Source organism: Podarcis pityusensis (genome assembly GCF_964106645.2).
Source record: "Podarcis pityusensis genome assembly, chromosome: 2".
NCBI classification, from domain to species: Eukaryota; Metazoa; Chordata; class Lepidosauria; order Squamata; family Lacertidae; genus Podarcis; species Podarcis pityusensis.
In genome coordinates, this window is record NC_138029.1 from 64013441 (window position 1) to 64037093 (window position 23653).

A 23653-nucleotide genomic window follows, 5' to 3' on the forward strand; every position below is an offset into this window, starting at 1 on the left:
GCAGGCTGGTGGAATGCCCAGGAATGAGACTGCATGGTGCCTAGCAAAAGGAGACCGGTTTTGTGGCATTTGTCCTTGAGATGTGTTTGGGTGACAGAAACAAACTGAGAGGAAGTTACAAGTTGAGAAGCCCCTTAATTTTTCATAAGAAGCGTAGAAAAGGTTCATCCAAAGATCACTACTTAAATCAGAAAATGTGGACCTAACACAAATGTTTGAATATGGATCAGGTGGCAGCCGTTTCATGAGCATAGCATTTATCTCCAAAGCTCATCCAAGGATAAAGTCTGGAAGGCTTGCGATGGCACAACTTTACAGAATTCAAATTCCATGCAGACCCTACTAGATCACACTAGCATTAAAAAAATGTGAGGCAACATAGCCACAAGTAAAGGTAAAGGTAAAGGTACCCCTACCCATCAGGGCCAGTCGTGACCGACTCTAGAGTTGCGTGCACATCTCGCTCAAGAGGCCGGGAGCCGGCGCTGTCCGAAGACACTTCCGGGTCACGTGGCCAGCGTGACAAAGCTGCTCTGGCGAGCCAGCACCAGCGCAGCACACGGAAACGCTGTTTACCTTCCCGCTATAAAGCGGTCCCTATTTATCTACTTGCACTTAGGGGTGCTTTCAAACTGCTAGGTAGGCAGGAGCTGGGACCGAACGACGGGAGCTCACCCCGCCGCAGGGATTCGAACCGCTGATCTTTCGATCGGCAGGTCCTAGGCTCTGTGGTTTAACCCACAGCGCCACAAACTAGAGGTCAAAAAAGAAGTTTGCAACTGTAATGGAAATAGCCAACTCTGTTGCAGGCTCTAGCAAGGGCCCAACTTCTCTGCCAAAGATTCATATGACACACACACACCCCGCACTTTTTGTGTGTGAGATCTGCTTTGCGTGAGTTTTGTGTTCCCTGCCATGAATTCACTAATCTGCAGCTTGGCTCAGTTCCATGAAAAATCTGCTTTGTATGGGTTCTGAGTTGTCTGCCACGAAGCCACTGATTGTCATTTGAATTAGAAACTGACAGCCTCAATGGATAAATGGTTGGCCTGATATCACGCGCAAATGTATCCCTTGCTAGGAGGGGATTTGTGAACACATGGAACAGCTTAAAAACTTAGAGAAATTGTATTTTCACATCCTTTTACCATTGGACTCTGTCTGACCACAAAATTCTGTCCCTTGATCCTAGACTTCATCCCTGAGGTCTCACCCAGGTACCAGAATCTTAAAATCTGGCAACGTTATTGTAGTCCCAAAAATAAATAACATTTATATTGAATTTCAGAATCACCTAGTCTCAGTCATTTACAACATTGTTACCTGAAGTGCTTTTCTATCTTGGCTTTTTCTTTTTTTACGAGGGCTGTGTGAAAAATTACCATTTGTGACTCTATACTAGGCTCTTTCAAATGGTCTCTTTGGCTTTGTAAGGGTTTGGGACTCAAGATAAATATTTATGCATTTCGAAACCACTGCCAGATGTGTGGAGTCTCTTATCTTTGCCACTGCATCATGTCCCATGCGGGTTAGAGCTTATGTGCTCCAAAATTCATTGGACACCTCTCCCCCTGCTGCCCATTCATTAGGATCTGGTAGTGATGTGCAAATGTTTGGAGCGGGGTCAATTCCAGTGGGGCTAATGAAGTGTGGAGTAGTGCAGAGATTTTTGGGGGGGGGGGGAATGGGACGACTGTCCTCTTTCAGCACCAAGCCATGCCCCAGAATCTACAGAGAACACGCCTGCCTTTTGTGTAAATGTGCCTTGGACTGAGACCTCAGCCAGATGAGCAATAAATAAACTTGGTTAACACAGATCGTCCGCAAAGGCTTGTATATAAAGCTGCGCACATGTATCCCTGGAATTAAAAAAAGAAAGGGGGGGGGGAAACACTGAGTTGGCTTTCAAAGCATCTCAGTGCGGACTGTTTTCCTTTTTCTCTTTTTCTTTCTTTTTTTCCTGTTTGGATTTTGAGGAGCTCCCAGCCCTTCCCAGAGTGTGTTTTCAGAGAGCCGGGCATGAGCTCCATGTATACTTTTGAAGTAAGCTCTTAAAAAATATAGGTGGCTAATGTCTTCAGTATGTACGAAATATACCATATGTTGTGAAACAAAAGGGGCTCTGTGCTATTAAAGTTTCAGCTCCACGCTCCCCTTCCCTCCCTCCCTCCCCCTTCCCACCCCCACCCCCTTTCACCCTTCCTTCCTCTGTTCCTGCTCAGGCAACTAGGAGGGGAGGGAGAGAGAGAGAGGAGAAACCCAGTTGCTTTGAGATGCAGGCTGAGGTGGATGGAGAAGACAGGATCTGCTGGCTGGCATGGTAGTCGGGGGGAGAGCATCATTTTACTGCTGCAGGTAAGGGGGCCTAGCGGAGGCCGGAGGGCAGACTTTATTCAAGGCTGTAGGCTGGAAATGGATGGGGGATGATGAAGCCAAATAGTGATCAGAAGTTTGGTATATTTCACAAGTGGCTTGTATAGGTCAAGGGACCAAGAACTTGGCATGTTTCCCTCAGTATTAATGGAAGACTTGAGGAGATTCCTTCTCCACAGGCTTGGCTTTGCCATCTGTGTGAGGCACAGTCTTTTTCTTGCCACTCCAGTTTGATTTGTGCATTTCTCTCAGCAAGGCAGCTTCCTTTAGATCATGAGTGCTTTCCTAGGATCAGGAAGCCTGTCCCTACTGCTTAAAGACACTGACCTGTCTGCCCTTTGGTATCTGAGAGCCAAAGGGCCGATATGGACCTCCAGAAATGGACACGTATATCATCCCTTTCCTGTTCTTATTTAACAATGAGCCTTTCATTAGGCAAGCGTGGTGGAATAAAGTACAGGAGCATCACGTGGTTTGGGGGAAACCAATCAGACCATTCGCTGGGTTCCGTTACCTGATGGAATGGAAGTGTGTGTGTGTGTTTCATCCTTAGTGAGCTGCAGGCATGAATTCAGCTTCACACAACTATGCACAAAATCTCCTTTGCTCACGCTAAATTAAAAAAGAAGCTTTGAGGGGCCAGCATGTTCATTTGGGCCCTCAGACTTTGCAAATTGTAATGACTTATTGACTATTTTTGTGTTGTTCTGAAAATCATCCAGTCAGCGGAATTCTATGCATCTTTATTTTATTCAATGGGGTTTACAGGTGAGAGCATAGGATTGCAGCCTGAACTTTACATTCAACTTGGGGTTGTCCACACTTGCTTTCTATGCATGGGTCTGCATGGTTTTCTATTTGCGTTGCCGTTTTCCCTGGGAAAACCCACTTTTTAGCACTGAATTGGAGCAAACGTCAATCCATGGAAAACTCAATGGATGTTTGCTCTGATCAGTGCTATTTTTCTAGAAAAAGAGGTGCCGGAACTCACCATGAATGTCTCCCTTGTTCTCTTATAATGGCAATGGTGCCCACCTGAGAGGTGCTGGAACCGAGTTCCAATGAGTTCCGACTGAAAAAAAGCCCTGGCTCTGATTTTGTGGTAAATATCAGGTTTTCCCAGTGGGAAGCAGCAGGACAAGTAGATATCTGGATGAGCTCCTTCTCTTTAAAACACACACATACAGACACAGACACAGATACAGACATGGGGTACTTTAGCAGTAAAGGTCCTCAAATTTCTGTGTGGGCCTGGAAAGCATGACTTTCTTCCCTTTGCCTTTTGGATGGCTGAAGGTGCTGACATCTGCCATCGTGATGAAAGGCCTTCCTGATCACCCTTAAATCAACAGAATGTCCTTTGACTTGTCTGTCCTGTCAACATGCTGGGGATGCTGTTAGTGGTGAAGAGCTGCACAGAAGAGGAGAGGAGGGTAAAGGGAGTTAGCAAAAAAAGTCAGGAAGGAAATAACAGTGGGGAAAAAGAAAGATTATAAATACAATGCCACCTGACTGGCACATTCTGAATATTCTGCTGTCCCTTGGTCCTGCCTTCTCTTGCCATTACTGCATAACAATGCATTTGATATTGGTGATTCTAAAGCAAGGATTTCCAAAGTGTGGTCCTTGGACCACCAGTGGTGCGAAAGCTTCATTCAGATTGTCTGTGGCATGCCTGCATTAAATACTCAACTGGATTTTTAATTGTATTTTTGTTGTTTCTTTTGTTTCTTGTATTCTATTCTATTACAACTTGGATCTATGGACTGCAAATTATAATACAATGGCATTATACAATGCAATATAAGAAATCAAAGAAGCAATTAAAATGCAATTTAGAATCATGCAACCTCTATTATAGTGCATTATAACAAGCAGAAGAAGCATTAAACAGTCCACCAAGACCCTCCACAATTTCCAGGGGGGAAAGGTTTGGGAACCAGTGATCTAAAGGAAGACAACAGTTTCTAAAGGGAAGTCCAACCACAAATTCATCACAATGTGTTCTCAAAAGTGTAGACTAATCCAAAGTTTGAATAAAAAGTGGTACATTTAAAATAACAGGGTTAAGAGCAACATGGGCTGGAATGGAATGGAGACAGGACTGGGTGAATCTTTAAATGGAAGTTTCTCGCAGTTTTTCATTTTTCTAATCTTAAATTCAAGTTGTCACATTTCCATATCAGATTGTGATTTTAAAAAATAAAAACACCATGAAAATTCACCAGCATTTTAATGTGCATTGCTCTTGATATGCATGTTTTTGCAAGTGCTTTTTCTCACCAGGATGCATTTTTTGCAAGCAATTTCCTCTATTTGCACAGTTTCTCCATATTAATTAATTCATTCATTATTATTTTTTTGCCCACATTTTATGGCCGGGGGACTGCATCATAAAATTGCAACAAGTGTGGATCTCAAAGGATGGCTGAGGTTAGGTCCGCCCATTTTTAGGGTGAAGTGGGAGTTTGATAGATTTGCATTAAAATGTGAACTGGACCAAATTTCTCCTCCCATCGCTAGCGAGCTTTGGAGACAGACACCCTCAGATTCAGACTATATGGTTTCTACTGTTAGAATGGTAGGGAAGCCAAAGGGTCCTTATAGTCCTCTTATTCTGCATGCCTGTGTTCACCTTCCTCTCTCCTTTCCCCACTTTTGCCTCAAAGGCTGTAAATTCTTTGCGCAATCTAATTTTCTCTTACAGCTGTGTAATTCCTGCTCCCCAGCCATGGCTGTCTCCCGCTCACTCCAAGCAATTCTCTCCATAAATGCATTATATTTATTTTGACACTTGTATATCCTGCCCCTGTCTTAATATAAATCCAATTATTTATTTAGCACAACTGCACCCCACCATACCCTCCAACATTTCTCCTATGAAAATAGGGACGTCCCATTCCATCTTACTGGGTTGCCCTAGTCATTCCGGGCAGCTTTCAACTTATATAGAAACAATAAAACACTAAACATAGAAAAAACCTTCCCAATACAGGATTGCCATCAAACAGCTCAGGGGTCAGATAACTCCATAGCCTCCAACATTTCTCCAATGAAAATAGGGACATCCTAAGGAAAAGTGGGACATTCTGGAATCAAATCAGAAACTGGGATTCTCTAAATCAGGTGCATCCCTGGAAAATAGGGACACTTGGAAGGTCTGCCCCATTTTCCTCAAAGGAGAGCAGGGGGCAGCCTACACAGGACTATCACTTTCTGTTCAAAGCAGATTTTTATCCTACCCCTTCTCTGTGGGACTCAAGGTGGTGTATATGAAACCCTCCCCTCTTCATTCTTACTTCTGAAGTAGGTTCCCTCAACCCTGCAATTTAGGTTAGGCTGACAAAAGATAACTGGCTCAAGGTCGCCCTGACCCTATGCATGTCATGTATAGGGCCATCATCTCTGAACAAGGATTTGAGCCTGCACCCCCCTGGCATAGGTCTAGCACTCTTTCCACTACAATGGCTGTTCAATCCTTCCAACAACCTTCAGAGGTTTGTTAGGCCAAGAGAGAGTGATTTGCCCAAGGTTGCCCAGGGAAGTAAGCAAAGATGTTACCAATTACAGTGGTACCTCGGGTTAAGTACCGTATTTTTCACTCTATAAGACGCACCAGACCACAAGACGCACCTAGTTTTTGGAGGAGGAAAACAAGAAAAAAAAAATCTGAATCTCAGAAGCCAGACCAGCAAGAGGGATCGCTGCGCAGTGAAAGCAGCAATCCCTCTTGCTGTTCTGGCTTCTGGGATAGCTGCGCAGCCTGCATTCGCTCCATAAGGCGCCCACACATTTTCCCTTACTTTTTAGGAGGGAAAAGGTGAGTCTTATAGAGCAAAAAATACGGTACTTAATTCGTTCCGGAGGTCCGTTATTAACCTGAAACTGTTCTTAACCTGAAGCACCACTTTAGTTAATAGGGCCTCCTGCTGCTGCGCCGCCGGCGGAGTACGATTTCTGTTCTCATCCTGAAGCAAAATTCTTAACCTGAAGCACTATTTCTGGGATAGCAGAGCTGTAACCTGAAGCGTATGTAACCCGAGGTACCACTGTATTTGAAAGCAAGTGTCTCCAGCCCAAATTCATCCCACTATAGTGGCTCCCAGTGCCATCAGCAAGCTGGACAATGGTAGCAAGTGCTACATGGGGATGCCCTGGATGAATTTCAGAAGTTTGTGTTGAATGCAGCAGGCAGTTTCCTAATGGAGCCACTCAGGTAACACGTTGCAGCTATGCCCTGAAGAGTCTGTGCTGGACCCCTGTTGTCTTTTGGCCACAAGACAAGCTCTGCTCTCAGACTGTAGACCCCTTACTATTCCTGCATTTCTAAGAAGTGGCCCTTCTCCTTGTCCTGGCCTGATTCTCTCCATGTTGCTTAGTTAGTGACAGAGCAATTATGCCTATATACGGAAGCCTGTGCTGCTCTGTGGCTCTGAAGAAGTTGAGGATGGGTAGTGGAAAGGAAGAAAAGGAAGAAAAACACAAAGTGTAGGCATGAAATGATTGACAGAAGCTATTTGTGCTGCCTTGCATGTGCCCTTGCCGTGTGCATTTCCAATTCACATCGAGTGTTTGTGGGGAAATGGATCTAGACATTTAAATTCATTGAATGTTATCAGCTGCACAGAGATACACAGGAAAAGAGAGAGTGAGATGCAAGCCTGCACATCTGTTCATCCGTAGGAGGAAATGTGACTCTGGCCACATTTTTGCACCATACATTTAAAGCACTATGATACCACTTGAAACAGTCAGAGCTACGATTATGAGAGTGGCTTAACAATCAAGCCCTTTTCACTGGGAAGGGGGAATAGGAGTCTCCTAACAATTCTCAGAGGGACGTGGGTGGCGCTGTGGGTTAAACCACAGAACCTAGGACTTGCTGATCAGAAGGTTGGCGGTTCGAATCCCCGTGACAGGGTGAGCTCCCGTTGCTCGGTCCCAGCTCCTGCCCACCTAGCAGTTTGAAAGCAAGTCAAAGTGCAAGTAGATAAATAGGTAGCACTCCGGCGGGAAGGTAAACGGCATTTCCGTGCGCTGCTCTGGTTTGCCAGAAGCGGCTTAGTCATGCTGGCCACATGACCCGGAACCTGTACGCTGGCTCCCTCGGCCAATAAAGCGAGGTGAGCACCGCAACCCCAGAGTCGGCCATGAATGAACCTAATGGTCAGGGGTCCCTTTACCTTTAACAACTCTCAGAACCTTAACAAGTTGCAACTCCCAGGATTCTTTAGGGGAAGCCATGATTATTTAAAGCGGTATTACACTGCTTTAGATGTATGGTATGAATATGACTTAGCCCACTCTATGGGCCCATCCCCCATGCATTGGCTAGAACACGTGTGCGGTGACTACACATGTAGACCATGGTGCACAGAGGTTGGAATGAGGTTTTATTTCCCCTATTCCTGCTAATTTTTATCTAAGCAGGTTGTTTTTGTGTTGTTTTTTTTAAAGCGTATTTTAAACATTTATAACCCAGCTTTCCATCACACATTCTTCAAGGCAGTTTACAGTTCAACATACAATTAAATAATTAAAAGGTCTATTTTAAAATGACTCAAAGCACACGCTGAGTTATCATTAGTCACAGCAATAAAGTACAGTACATCATATTACTCAGCAAAAGGCTGAACAAAATGGAACCATTTTCACTTGGTGCTTAAAGGATAAAAGACTGAATGCTGAATATTTTGGGGAGGATGATGTTCAGAGGTGTCATCACCCCCTCTGAAGACACCCAGAGTAGGGTCTTGAATGCTGGATTTGTTCATGTGGGAGAAGGTAGTTTTCCAGAAACTCTGGTTCTAGGCCATGTGGAGCTTTATAGCACAAAGAATCTCCGTGGGGCAGATCTACATATTTAAAGAGCATCCAACATACATTTAAAGCACAAAGAATTCTGGGAAGTGTGTTGGGAAGTCTAGCTCTGTGAGGAGCAAACGACAGTTCCTAGAATTCTTGGAGGGAAGTCATGTGCTTTAAATGTACATTGGATGCACCTTAAAGGTATGGTGTGGACCTACTGATCGTAGAACAAGCTGGCCAAAAACAGTACCTCCAGCTTCTCTGGATTGACTTTCATTTTGTAAATCCCAATCCAGTCCATTATAACTCCAGGCATCTGTCCAGGACATCCACTGCTATATCTGGATTAGATGAAAAGCTGAAATAGAGTTCTAGTGACACTTGAGCCCAAATCCCTGTATCCAGCAATTTCATATGGATATTAAACAATATGTGGTGGTGTGGGAATAAACTCTGAAGCACTTTGTAACAGAATTGTGAAGAACCAATAAAGCAAAAACAAAACAAAACAAAAAGACAACTCCACCAGCACCTGCCTTCCAAATAGGAGCAGAACCATCAAACTGTGCTGTCCCTAATTCTCAGACCAGACAAATATCATGGTGGGTAGCATAAAAAACTGCTGAAAGGTCCAGAAGAGCCCATGTGTTGCATTCCCCCAGCTCCTGGTGTACTTTGTCCACCAAAGCAACCAAGGTTAATTCAGTCCAAAAATCTACCCAGCAGCCAGGCCAACATGGGTAGGGATTATCCATGTTGATTCACGAATGTCTGGAGTTAGCCATACTGAGGAGATTTCACCCCTCCCATACCCAAGAATCTCCTGATCATCTCCTGATGGTCTCTGCTGACTCTCCAGAGAGAAGGAGGCGTGTCCTGCCTATCTACTTATTCTGCCCAGCAACATATCTGTGTGTGTGTGAGAGAGAGAGAGTCAGTCAGTCAGTGTATCGGAGAGAGTGAGAGTGTTGGAGATCCTAGAGATAAGATTGCTGTTAGAGCAGCTGCAGACTCTCAGTGTAGCATTGATTTATGCTTAGAATATTCAGCTCTGTATATAGTTTTGTATCATAGTTGTAGTTATAGAATAAAAGGAAGATATTCTACAGAGCTGCTCTCCGAGTGGTTTATACTCTGCAAGACTCTGCAAAACTCTGCTGCGCAACGACTGTATTATTGAGACAGTGAATCCGGTGCTCTCAGCTCTAAGCTGTGAGTCCACAGCACTGTGACCTGTTCCTGTGAGAAAGGAGGTCTCTGGCGGTGCTACCCAGCTCGCCTAGCCCAGTCGGGGTTGAGGTGCACGAGTCCAGTTGGTGCACTGGCTCTAGGGCGATGCTGACATCGGTTATGGGCCCAGTCGTTGTTCCAGTCGTCTGACCTGACGTTGTTCCAGTCATCCCAGTCGTCCCAGGCGTCCCAGTCGCCAGAGGTTTCTGTTGCTGATTGCCGGACGGTGGAACGGATGCTGCATGCTGGACTGATTTGCGGTGCCCAGAAGCAGAGCTGTTTTGGAGCAGAGTGTTCAAGCTGCCGCTGTTGCTGTTGCTGCTGCTTGATTTATGGAGGTATGTTGCTGACTGCCAAAGAAAGAAGATAGCATCCCTGTTTGCCTGTTAATTGCGCTCTGAGTGGGAGAGAGAGTGGCTGAAGGAGTCAAGGCTTTATCTGTGTTGCACGAGGGAAGTGTCTTGCTCTAAGTAATAGCAGACATGGCCTGTGCACATTCTGGCCAGATGGCTATGTCCTTTCCTCTCCTCACGCCTGAAACCTATGCAGTTTGGCAAGTAAAGATGAAAGCGCTTTTACAGAGGGAGAAGCTATTTCACACGATAGAAGATGACCCTCCAGATAAGGATGATGATGATTGGGCTGAGTGGCATGCTGCAGACATGAAAGCCCGAGGGACAATTGTTTTGAGTGTTTCAGACCACTTGCTGGTGAACTTAGAGGGTCAAGAGACTGCACAAGCTGTTTGGCATAAGTTGAGAGATATGCATCTGAGGCAGAATGCTGGTTCCAGTGTGATTTTCTTTAAGAAGCTGTGCAGGCTGCAGTTGGAGAAAGGATTTGCCTAGCCATCTATCTCAATTAAAGCGTCTCAGACAGGACCTTGTTCAGCGAGACCTGGCTATTTCAGAGGCTGTGTTTGCAATGCTGATGATCAATAGCCTAGATGAGTCTTATGATGGAGTAGCTGCCCAGATTTCCACAATGCCTTCTGACCGGCTAACAGAAGATTATGTGTCTAGCGTGCTCCTGACTGAGTGGGATCGTAGACAGGCTGTTAAAGAAAGCCGGGACTGTGCTGTTAAAAATGTGCTTGAAAATGTGCCTGAGTCTTCAGCAGGGGAAAGTGAAAGTGAAACTGCTGCTGTTAAAGCTTTGAAATTGAAGCGGTGCTTTTCGTGTGGAGCACAAGGCCATTTGAGTTTCCAGTGCAAGAAATCTTCAAAGAAGAAGGGAAACTTCAGAGGCAGAGGGGGAGGAGGAAGAAATCCCCAAGCACCTGCTACTTCAAAGGCCTTGATCTCTCGCTGTTCCAGTCAACGTGGGCGGAGTTTCTTCGTGGTCGACTCTGGCTGTTCAAACCACGTGGCCAAAGATAAGACTCTCTTTGTTCAGCTTGAGAAGCAAGAGAAAGAAATTCATCAAGCAGATGGGACAGTTCTCACGAGTGTGGCTCAGGGAACTGTGTTCTTAAAGAGCCTGAATGCAACTATTAAGAATGTCCTGTATGCGCCTGGTATTCAGGACAATTTGTTGAGTGTTTCCCAGCTTGATCGTCAAGGGTTTAAGGTGGTGTTTGCTAAATCTCGCTGTGAAATTCTTAGAGATGGCAAGCTCATTCTGTATGCAAAATGTGTAAATGGGTTGTACCAATTGCCTTTTGTTTCAGGTACAGGCACTGCAGAAGCAACTGAGAAAGAGTGTTGCAATTTATCTGTGGATAAGAATGAGAAGTTGCATGACCAATGTATTCATTATTACCATCGCGTTTATGGTCATCTGAATTTCCAGGCTGTGGCAAAAATGCCTGATATGGTTCAGGGTATGAAGTTGAAAGAATGTCCCTACCACATGAAATGTGTTTCTTGTGCTGAGAGTAAGGCAAGGCAAGCTCCCAAAGGTACAGAGTCTGGGAGAGAGGCCAAGAAACCATATGAAGTCATTCATGCAGACTTAGTAGGGCCTCTAGTGCTCTCTAGAGGCAATTCAAGGTTTTTCATGGTTCTGATAGACTCCTATATTCAAAATATGTTTGGATCTATATGCTGCAGAAAAAGTCTGAAGCCTTTACCAAGTTTCGCCAGTTTTGTAAATGGCTCAGAAATGTACATAATGAGAATGTACGTTTTCTTTTCACAGACAGGGGTGGAGAGTTTTGTTCAGAAGAGTTTGAGAGTTTTCTTTCTGAACAGGGCATTGAGCATAGGACGGCCACGCCCAGATCACCCTGGCAGAATGGTTTATGTGAGAGAGTAAACCAGACCCTGCAGCAAGGAATCAGAACGCTGTTACATGATTCAGGGCTACCCAACCCTTTTTGGGCCGAAGCTCTTTCATTTTTCTGTCATGTGTATAACAGGAGGTACCAGTCTAGTGTAAATTGCACCCCATATGAGATGCTTCACGGAAGAAAGCCATGTGTAAAGCATTTTAAAATTTTTGGTTCGGAGGTTTGGGTGCACACCTCACAGGGTGACAAACTGAGCAAGCGTGGAGAACATGGTATTTTCCTAGGATATGAGAAAGGGTCTTATCGTGTTCTGATCACAGACACGAAAACCATAAGGCTGACCAGGAGTATTGATGACAATCCACAATGGGACAGAGTTGGCGTTTTTCAGTATCATCCCATTTGTGATGATGGTGCAAAAGGGACAAAGAAAGTTAAGAGGGAGGCAAGTGTTGTTGGTGGTGATAATCCTGATGCCAATGTAGTTCCAGATGATGGCACAGATTATCAGAGCCCAAAAGCCTCAGGTGAGTCTGACGCTGACTCAGACTTAGCAGCTTCATATACTTTAGCTCCCCATTCTCCCAAAGAGGAGGAAGCACCAGAACTAGAGGATCAGAGAGTTTTGCGCAGATCCGAAAGAACAACCAAGGGTGTACCACCGAAAAGGTTTTCTGAAGAGTTTGCAAAGACTGCGGTCACGAGCAACTCTGGTGGGTTTTTTAAACCAGGCATGAAGTGTGCTGAGAGTAATAGCACAAAACGCTGTATTTATTTCCTTACCTGATATTTGAAGGAAAGCGTGTATTTGAGTTCTGAAAAGTGGTTTGTTCAAATCTGCCTAATTAGAAATGTCAATTTGCATTTGAGAGGAAGAAATGTGTGTGAAGATTTTTCTAGAAGCTGCTTATTCAATGGTATTGTAAAAGTGTGTTATATGCCGGGAAAAGAGATACCTGCAGATATGTTAACCAAGGTTGTAAGCAAAGAACAACTTTTGGAGTGTATGTGCAAATTGCAGTTATGTTAAAGATTCTTGAAATGGTCGGATGAAATGGGGGAGGATGAGGAGATTTCACCCCTCCCATACCCAAGAATCTCCTGATCATCTCCTGATGGTCTCTGCTGACTCTCCAGAGAGAAGGAGGCGTGTCCTGCCTATCTACTTATTCTGCCCAGCAACATATCTGTGTGTGTGTGTGAGAGAGAGTCAGTCAGTCAGTGTATCGGAGAGAGTGAGAGTGTTGGAGATCCTAGAGATAAGATTGCTGTTAGAGCAGCTGCAGACTCTCAGTGTAGCATTGATTTATGCTTAGAATATTCAGCTCTGTATATAGTTTTGTATCATAGTTGTAGTTATAGAATAAAAGGAAGATATTCTACAGAGCTGCTCTCCGAGTGGTTTATACTCTGCAAGACTCTGCAAAACTCTGCTGCGCAACGACTGTATTATTGAGACAGTGAATCCGGTGCTCTCAGCTCTAAGCTGTGAGTCCACAGCACTGTGACCTGTTCCTGTGAGAAAGGAGGTCTCTGGCGGTGCTACCCAGCTCGCCTAGCCCAGTCGGGGTTGAGGTGCACGAGTCCAGTTGGTGCACTGGCTCTAGGGCGATGCTGACACATACATTGGTTGCTCTGTAGTCTGCACATATTCTGACCAATGCATAAGAAGAGTGGTCACATGACAGGGCAGAGCCTCCTGCCACAGCCTCCCTCTTCCATTCACACAGTGAACACCTGTGTGCAATCCTATCCACTAGACCACCTTCCCAAACCCGGTGTCCTCTGGATGTTGCTGGACTACAACTCCCATCATCCCTGACCATGCTGGCTGAGACTGATGGGAGTTGTATTTCAAGAACGTCTTCTAGAGCATTTCCAGACTCTGGATTGACAAAGTAGAATCAGATTTTCCTCCCCTCCCCCAGGTGAAGGACATGTTCAGGCATTTCCCAAGCTTTCCTTTTGAAGGTGTAAATATCTCATATCAGTCATCACCAATGGCACAACCCTTACATCTATTTGTCGGGGAACACAATGTGTAATTACTTTAAAGCCAGGGCGCTTGCTTTGAAATGCAATAGCACTGGACAAGAGCTTTCTTTCAAGATTGATGTGCTTTATGAGAAATCTGGATTACTGCCCCAGATGTTGCTCAGTCATGCTACCCTGTGGCAACGCAAAGGCTGCATCATACTAATTCCCCACCCAGTGCTGCAAGGGATATGACTAGCACTATGGCTTTTCCTTATATTCTGTGGCCAGACAGGATCTCATTGTTTTGAGTCTGTCTGTTACACTTGCAAAAATAGCAGGTACTGTGAGAAAGAAGGAAATGAACTGAGGGGTCTCTACCCCTGTGCACATATAATATTGGCATGCAGTTCTGAATTGGGCTGATGATTTGTATGGAGATGATGCAACACTTTTTATTTTCTAGACTTGCTGACATTGACTAGCAATAAGAGGAGAGGTGATTCTAATGCTTATGATTCTGTTCTAGCTACGTTGTGATAATACAATGGCTTGATTTTATGTATAAAATAGGTATCCAGTCCAAACAGTCTAGACCACCACCACTAATTTGCCAAGTCTGCCTGGTCTTGGTGAGGTTGATCTCACAGCCAACTGGGAAGGTGAAGAAGCAGATGTGGCAAATCTAGGTTAGGAGGAAAGAGCAGCTGCAAGCAGACATGTTGAGTCCACCCCAGGCAGTTGGGCAGATCAGGAATGAACCAAGCAAGCAAACCTGGGGAGCAAGGGGTCTTTCACAGTGATGGACAGGTCACTGAGTGTAGCACATTCTCAAAGAAATGCCCTTATATAGTCATTGGCAGGACTCTCTTTCCTTTTTTTTTTTTTAAAAATGTTTTTTATTGGTGTTTCATTTAATACAAACAAACAAAATAAAGTAAAATTCAACCATCATTTACCCACATTCTTTCCCCACACTCTGCTCAGTATTGACTTCCTTCCCTCCCTTCAGCAGGTTTCTTATGTCAGTTACTTTTCCACAGTTTCTTATTGTATCCAATCCTATCTACATCGTAAGATTTATTTCAGTCCTGCCAGAGTCTTCAAATTTCTACAGTTATTGTTTATGTACTCCATAAATTTACTCCAATCTTTTTGGAATTTTGTTTCCTCCTGATTTCGGATTCTACAGTTCAGTTTTGCTAGTTCCGCATACTCAACCATCTTCGTCTGCCACTCCTCTATTGTTGGTAATTCTGGTACTTTCCATTTTGGGGCTAACAAAGTTCTGGCAGCAGTCGTAGCATACATAAATAACCTTTGATCTGCTTTTTCTATTTCCTCTCCCATCAAACTTAGCAAGAAAGCTTCCAGCTTTTTTGGGAAAGTATATTTAAATATCTTTTTCAATTTGTTATAAATCTGTTCCCAAAACTGTTTCATTTTCTCACACATCCACCACATGTGGTAAAAATCTCCATTTTTATCTTTGCATTTCCAACATGTCTTACTGCTCATCCTGTTCATTCTCACCAGTTTAACAGGTGTCAAACACCAGCGATACATCATTTTCATTATATTCTCTCTTAAGGTGGTACACGCTGTAAATTTTATACTCCACAGTTTTACCCAGGCAACATCATCACCTCCTTTGTCTTCATTTTTTGTGTACCATTCTAGTAAGAAGTTGTACATTTTAGACAATAATTTGGTCAGCAGGACTCTCTTTCCAACCTCCATCCCACCCCCTTACTGAGGATTGGAGATCCATAAAGGGGTTCCTATCTTACCTTAAATCTAGCTTTCCATTGCCGTTCTTCTATCTCTCACTAGGAACATTGTCCACAGTGGTGACTGGACTTTGTGGAGTGTGAGACTTTGGGGGCAACAGTGCTGGTCCTTTAGTGGTATTTAGCTCAGAATTTGCAACCTCTATGTCAGAGTCTTTGGTCTGAGGGTCCCAGGCTTCAGAGGCCCACTGTTGCTGGACTGAGGCTTGGTTTGAGGGGCAACTTGGTTTGTCTGTGCAAATAGGCCTCCCAGCCCTGAATGCACCTATGTATTGCCTCCCATATGGCCACCTATTTCAATGAAGAATGTAAAGAGCATCATTTAGTGGGCGTTTACATCAAGTGTACTAAGCACCAATAGAGCAATGTCCCTCCTTCACCTTCCAAAGGCAGATCCAGGGTTATGGGGATGAGAGCAATGGGCCAGATTTAGCAAGTTGGTCCTGCTTGCAGAAGCCCATACAAAGACTTCTACAATGGGGCTTTTCCTCCTCCCATGCCTCCCCAAATTGGCTTTGGGGGGATGTCTGGAGAACCTCCAAAAGAGCACATGGCGGGGGAGGAGAGGGGAGATTGTTCCATCAGAGAAGCAGATGGATTGAGTTCCTTCAAAGTTCTATCCATCAAAGATCCAGGGACTTGATACAGGAAGCAGGAGGAGAGCCATCACTCCATCAGTTCCATGGTGGTCCTTGTTGCTGATGCTTGGGTCACTCCCTGACAACTTCTGGTTTGGGACGGGGCAGCATTCCTCACTTCCTTCTCCTGTTTAGTTTGGGAAGAGTTGGGTTTGGATAAATAGTCCTGGCTCCCCATCTCTTCCTCACCCCCTCCCAAGAAAATTGTCATAGTCTCAGTGATGCATGGGAACTCTCCACCCACACTTACTTGCTAGCCTATTCATTTCTGAAGCTGTTGCTGTTGAGAACAGGCCAAGGAAGAACTGGGCTCAGGCCAGCTTCTCTACTCAGGGAGTCTGTGCGTGATGAATGGATGTGGGTGGGTGAAGTCTGAGTGGGAGTGGGGAAAGGTCTTGATGTCTCATTCCCTCCTCCACCTAGAGTTTGTCTTGATGTTCCAGACTTTCAAATGCATCCTGCGGCTTTCTTATGGGAAGATACAAGAAGGTCAAGGATGGTCAAAAAGGAGTGGGAGGGGAGGAGAAAGGCAGCAAAGCAGGCTGTGCGAGAGAGCAGGAGTCTCTAGTTCACTATGAAAGCACCTGGAGCAAGGCAGTAAGAGACTGTAAAAGGCACAGAAAAGTGAGGTTTTGTTTTAAAACCCTCTCCTCTCTTCTACTCTTTCTTTGTCCAAGTTTTAAAAGCAACACTGAGTGCTTCCTCAGATCACATTACTGGATAAGCATACAGGCTTAATGAAATCCAGTGCATCTTGGGGCTAATGCAACACAAGCCAGACATCATCTCCATCCCATTAGTTTTCTTTTATGGGGCACCCTTTGCCCCATCCCACACTGTCTCCACCCGGAAAGCCTCAACTCCTCTGCTGCTTGGCTAGAACCACGCAGAAGCAAAGGAAAGCAGGAGCAGTAAACAAATCACAGACAGAATTTTTATTTTAAAAAAGGCTAGATTTTGGACAGGCATCTGGAATATGGTATCCTTTTATAAAAGGTAATAAATAAATGGCCGGAATGCTTTTTTAAACAAACAAAAAACAAGCATTGACACAGTTTTGCACAATGTAGAACATCCTTGTTGGAGGTCCAGGAAGCACAGCAAGATTTTGCCTCATATTTGGGGAGGGTGGGTAGATGAATTATTGGACAGCTTTTCTTCAGAATATTGTTTTTGGATAAATTTTGGCTTGCTCAGTGTCGAATGAAATGCTATTGCAAATTCGTACTGGTGGATGAAAGAAGAAATAGGTTAAGACAGGAGGACTGAAAGAAAGAAGAGTTTAGCCCCTTGCTTCCTTTAAGAACATTAAAGGAATATTGATTGGTACAAAAACTAGATCCACAGCTGCACCCAAAATTGATGAATAGGGAAATTGGGGAGGCAATTTCACAGAAAAGTCTCCTTAGGAGAGACTAAATTCGTCAACAACTCAAGAATACTGTACTTCAATTTTTTTTCAAAAATTTGTCAGAATATTTTATATATATATAAATTTTGGTTCAGTCCTACTGTATTAGTAACCAGCATGTTTATATTTTAGCATAGGGGTAGGGAAACGTTGACCCTCCAGATGTTGCCGGGCTACGAATCCCATAGTTCGTGACCATTGGCTATGCAGAATGGGATTGATAGGGGGAGTTAAAGTCCAACAACATCTGCAGGGCCACAAGTTCCTCATCCCTCTTCTAGTGGCTCCATTCATTATTTGCCCCCCAGTGCAATGTTGTTGGAAGTTCTCCCCATAAGAAAAGGGTGCAAGAGAGATATTGCAAAGAAGCTCAGAGGGACCTTTTATGCCAGTTCACTGACTGAGCAATATTAGACTGCAACAGATGGCAAGCAAAATACATAGGGCTGCCCTGTCAGCTCTGGCTATGCATCAGATCTTATCCAGAGCTATACCTGGAATGGCATCTTGGGTATCAACGATTGCATCACTAGGCTTAGGTAGCATTTCACTCTCCTGACCTCTGAATTGACCAGCTGCTCTTCTGAAGTGACTTCTAGCACTCGGTGAGGCTGTCAAATGCCCTCTGCTATATTTTATTTTACCACCCATCCCCAATTGATGCGAAAGTCTAATGTCATGAGGAGAATATTGGATGAAATGATTCCCTCAGTTTTGTCATTCACAAATAACATGGAGAAATGGGAAGACTGTTTTGTTCATCCCTCTCCTGTACCGGTTCCATGATGAAAATCTTGCCTGTTCTCCAAACTTAAATGTATTGCTTATTAATACATGTTTTTCTTTTCCTAATGGGACTAAGAGCAACTGGAGAGGGCATTTTCACTTGGAAAATGGAAATAGGGTTAATCCCTGCCACCAGCACTTCAGTCCTGATATGGGTCCCACCCATCTCTGTACAGCTACCATTTGCCAAAATTTAGAAAACCCATTCATGGATCTCTGTTTTCTGGTCTGGTTGGGTCCCAAGAACCTCTTTTCCCCCTAGGCTGCCTTATTCCATTTCATGCAGCCTCTTATATGTATTTTTGCTTTGAAGCTCAAAAAGGGACCCATTCAGCTACCTGGTCACTTTATGCACATCTGTGAGCTTTTTTTTTCATGGCATGGTATAGTATTTCCAATGCAATATTTCAGAAGTGGTCCCTGGAGAATTCGGCTGACTCCCATCTCATATTCCAGAAGTTTCCCCTCAGAAAGATCCTGCTGGTACCCACAGTCTCACAGGATAGGCTTCTAGGTATTATTAAAAGGACCCAACATGAACATTTCAGATTTGTTAGGGGCCAAACTGGTGCTCTTGTTGGTCAGACCACTCCTTGACCTTGTGATCCTTGATGCCTCAACTGTTCCTGGGAACCTGCAAGACTCCCATGACTCATTGACAGGTCTTGGCCAACCAGCTGAGCATGACCCGAGGGTTGGGATTGCAATTTCCAACAGAGAGGTTCTGGTTGAGAGAGGGAATCACTTTCACTGTCGTCACAATGAAAACTGGTAAACTACATGGTTAACACAGTTAGAAATTACAGTTTCAGCAAATATCCAGACCGTAGATAGTAATATCCACAGTACGTGGGATTGGAAGAAGGCACATACACCCACTATTTGGGATCTCTGCTGTAAAAGGGACTTAAAAACAGAGGCAGCATACTATTCCTGTTGCTAGAGGTCCCTTACTGAGCTGCTGCTAGCACTGATTATGTAATGTTTATTTACAGCTCTATTGAGTAGGGAACAAATGTTAAGGATTATCATATTGTGTGGTCATTTTCATTAACCTTAAAGCAGGGCTTGGTACAGCAGCCTGCACTAAAAATATCAGAACTCTGTATCAAGATGATCCAGATTCTTTGTGGGTATGTTTGTTCACACACACACACTCCAGAGTCTGTGCCAAGAAAGGCTGAACATTGTACACACATCACACAAATATACTAGCTTTGATATATTTGCACCCTATGTGTATGATGGTGATGGCAGTCTTGAGGAAGGACAAGAAGCTACACAGAGCAGTGAAACCTCACCCTCGACTACTCCACCCCTTCACAAACATCCTTCCTCCCAGAGCTTCCGATATTTCCCCAGACATTGCTCACACGCTTTTACCTACCTTTGCGGCCAATAATAGAAACTTGCTTTTGAAACCAAACGCTGCATGAGCTTGCGCAGCATGAATAATACTTGGTTGTCGAAACACTGAGTTTACCTAAGGCATATTATGGGATTATCCTGCCCATTTGGGGGTTGCAATATTTATGGTTGAATTGGGCTGCTGAAGCACTCACCTTCCCCACCAGATGGGGATAGCTGAATAAGAACCTTTTCCCAGCCCTTTTTCTCCTTAGTTTGACAGTGCTGAAGAGAGCCGTGCCTGCCAAAACATATTTGTGTAGGAGGTGGAAAGTTAACTTTAGTATTCCTTTTGGAAGGGGGCGTATTCATCCCTTTCATCAAATAAAATGCAAAATGAGTATGCAATAACCTATATCATGGGGAGAGCTTGATACAGGGTTTTTTTCTACTGTTCTCTGAAAGGAAATTACTGCATTACTGTTAAATTATCAAAAAGCTGGCAGTTCCTGGTTTCAGAGGTCATGCTGCATGATATTGGAAGCATACAGAATCTTACAGGGTAGGTTCTATACTTCTGAGTCCAGGAGACTAGAAATTGCAGAGTGCAAAATGTACACATTAGGTCTGGGAGATATATTGATATATTGCCCAGGACCAATATGAGGAGCAAACTGTGAAGTCGGCTTCACTCAAGAGTTTCTTCCTCCAGTGGGCGCTGCTAGCAGAGGGACTCAGGAGGGGTGGTGGTTTCACCAGTGATATATCGCTGAGTGAAACTGCCATCCCACTCTGCCCTCATATGGGTGGGGGCTATGGAAACTGCTCAGCTGAGGGAGTGTGGTTGCCACTCCCCGCAGTGAGTACCTGTAGTTATAGGACCCCTGATGCTCCACTCCCCGCAGTGGCGAGAGCACAGAGGCTGTCTCAGCTTGGGGGGGGGGGGTTTCCTTCCCCCAGCTGAGTGGTGCAAACAAGCTGCATTGTCCCAGCCCAACCCCGTGGGCAGAGGTCAATGCATCTTGTTTTTTCAACTGCGATGTTTGGCTAGTGATACACTGTGATCTTGAAAAGTTGATATCTCCCAGCCTTAGTACACATGCAGACTTCCAAATCTGGTTCTAGGAAATCCAATAGAGATTGCTGGATGTTCACACCCATTGAGATTGTAAGCCACATTTAGATATCTAAACATAGCCTTTAGATGCCTACCTAATACCTACCAGGACTTTCCAGGTGCCTACCAGGGCCTAAGTAAATATGACATAATGCACAAATTTAATGCATTCACTCTTGTGGGACTACTAGTCTCATATAACCAACATGCCTACATCTAATTAATGCAAGAAGAGGCTAAGAGCATAGAGTAAGCTCTCCTGCCAGGCTTAGCTCGTTTTGGGAGGGACTAGAGACAAGCTTTGTTCCCTTCCAGTCTACCAGGGATGCTCTGTGTGTGAAGAGCATGGCTGTAACAAGGCACTCTTGAGTTCATATACCAATAATTTAAGAACTTTCAGGACTGTAACTAAACCAAGTTTTACTGCCTGTGCAACATTTCCAACTGATGTACGGAAAATCACATGAACCGGACCTTTGAAGAGTTTGTGAGTGAACCGTTTTTTAATTGAACAAATGTGTGATCATATTTCTATACTGGGGGAAGAGGGAAACTTAAATTTAATTTAAATCTCTGCTAGGGTTCTCTCACCAAAGAGTTCTTTCCCCAAACTTGGATCTTGACATCCAGGAGGTCTCCTTTTATACCTAGTTTTTTCCTTGCCACTAACACTTGTGACATCTTTCCCCCTTGCTAAAATGGGATGTGCAGGTGAAGATATATAGATCAGAGCAGTCTAGTCAGAGGGGAAATCCAACCCTTCCCCTTTACCACTTTTGCCATGGGCCCTAATCCAATTCACTTATTTAAAGCTGCTATTAAAACACATTGACATTCATAATGACTTCAGCCATCACATCCAGAATAAGCCCTCTATTTGTGCTTCTGGAGGACGCTAGTGTTTGTACCAATGGCACTGTATGCCATGCAGCACAGAACAATATATACCTAAGGCTGATGTGGCATAACTACTTTTATTTTGGTCAAAGTTCTGTGTGATGGAAGACACAGAGCAAAGCTCTGACATACTATACTCCAGTGCATGTGTGAATCAGTCCATAATGATCTTACAGCATGAGGAGGAGATATCAGTTTCAGGCTTTCTTAAACCTTGAGGGTTTAAACAAGCAGGCTGGGTTGAAAGCCCTTCGCAATCAGCCTTGCAAAGGGCTTTCAGATAGCCAGCACAGTGCTTTGAAGTACCAACAATCAGGCATTCAAAGCACAACATCACCTGGTGTCACTATGATGTCAGGTGATTGACATATGGGCACACCCACCCATCTGCAAATTTGGCCTGCCAGGGGCTGGTGAGATAACTATCTGGCTCACTGACCAGAAAAAGTTCCCTACCCCTGATAGAAGTCTACCCTCTCTGCACTCATATGCAGAAAGCTTGCATCCCAATAAAATCAACCTTATTCTGCTGTTGATATAACTATTTTGTGGATAGGGCTCTTCGGCTAGACAGTTTTGTTTCAGAGCTCCTTGTTTTGTGTCTGTTGTGCACAGAACAATGCCTTGTGGGCCACTTGTGGAGCAACCATTGAAGTTTGTTTGCATGTCAGGATGGGCAAACATGTCAATTTTGGTTTTTCTCAGTTACTCGTTTTTCCAATCTTAACTTCATTTCTTATGTTAATCAGTTTGGGTGGGGGTTGTTCTTGTTTTAAAAAGCTCTCCTGAAAATACACCAGTATTTCAGTGGAAATTCTCCTAATATACACATTTTTGCTGTATGTAAAATTTTCCCAAATTGTGTGTATTTCCCCCTAATATATAATTTTTTGCAAAGCGTTTTTGTGTTATTTTCAGTAATATATGCATTTATACGCACACTTTACACTAGTACATGCATTTTTGCACACCTTACTTGGTTGGAGAAATTTGTAAAAGCGTGAATTTTGTAAGATTGCAAAATTTCAGTTTGCCTATTGTTACAGAAAGTGCAAACTGAGAAAGTTCTCCTTTAAATGCAAGCTGAATCAAATTTCTTTACCATCCTTGTAAATTGCTCAGTTTAACCTATTGTTGGTTTGTCTGAAATACCCATTTGCTATTCTTTAGCTATGGCAAACAAAGAACATCAAAATACAAAGAAATTCACCATGGTAAAAATACCCAAAGCTGAGCAGTTGGTTTTAAAGAAACACAGGACAGAAAGCTCTGAGCAAATAAAGAAAATGGTATCTAAAAGAAAATAAAGACTCAGAGGAATCTCCCTTGGGAATAAGTTGCATGATCAGGTCTCTCCTGTCATTTGCTGCCTCAAAGCAGACAGCAGCAGGCAGGGCTGGAGGCGGTTGACACATGGAACAAGACCTCTGAAGCTGATAAGGCATGAATCAGGCAGGTTAATGGGGAGGAAACTGGCCCTTTAAATTGGTTTTACACTGGGAGGTTCCTTGTTAGAGAAAGACAGATAAGCTCTCCCAACACTGCCGCCTCTTCCTCTTCCTCTTCTTCTTCAGTGGGTGTCCAGCTCACACTTGCAAAAGAACAGCAGACAAATTACTTGTGAGTAAGCACTCCCATCTGCCTGCTCCATTTCAAACTGTGTGTGTGTGTGTGTGTGTGTGTGTGTGTGTGTGTTTGTTACTCACTCATCAGTAGATTCTCCTCAGCAAGCCTCTTGAAACAGAGCCATTCCTATCTGAGGAACATGGCAGGAGGGCAGTTTTTTCATGGGGGACTTCCAGCCTACTGCTTGAAACTGATGCCTGCCACTCCTCAAGCCAACAGATGCTGCAGGCTTTAAGTCACAAGCAGATATATATATATACCTGGCGGGCAAAGTTCTGTGAGGTTTATTCAGGTGGGACACAGTAGAATGAGGAGAGCTGTGCCATAGAGGGCAATACAGAGGCTAGCAGTTCCCAAACTTTTTTTGGGCCTCCACCCACTTGGTTCTATAAACTCATCCCCAGTTCCCCCTACTTTACCTACCCA

General features: G+C 44.1%; 1 protein-coding gene across 4 annotated transcripts in view; it reads left to right on the forward strand.

Annotated features, from left to right (window-relative positions):
- Positions 1 to 2245: 2245 nt before the first annotated feature.
- SYNPO (synaptopodin) overlaps positions 2246 to 23653 on the forward strand; it is an 86144-nt gene continuing 64736 nt past the window's right edge. For all 4 annotated transcript variants that reach the window (XM_080991347.1, XM_080991348.1, XM_080991349.1 and 1 more), the window contains exon 1: positions 2246 to 2355. The gene's annotated coding sequence lies outside the window, so the exon portion shown is untranslated. The remainder of the gene's footprint in view (positions 2356 to 23653) is intronic.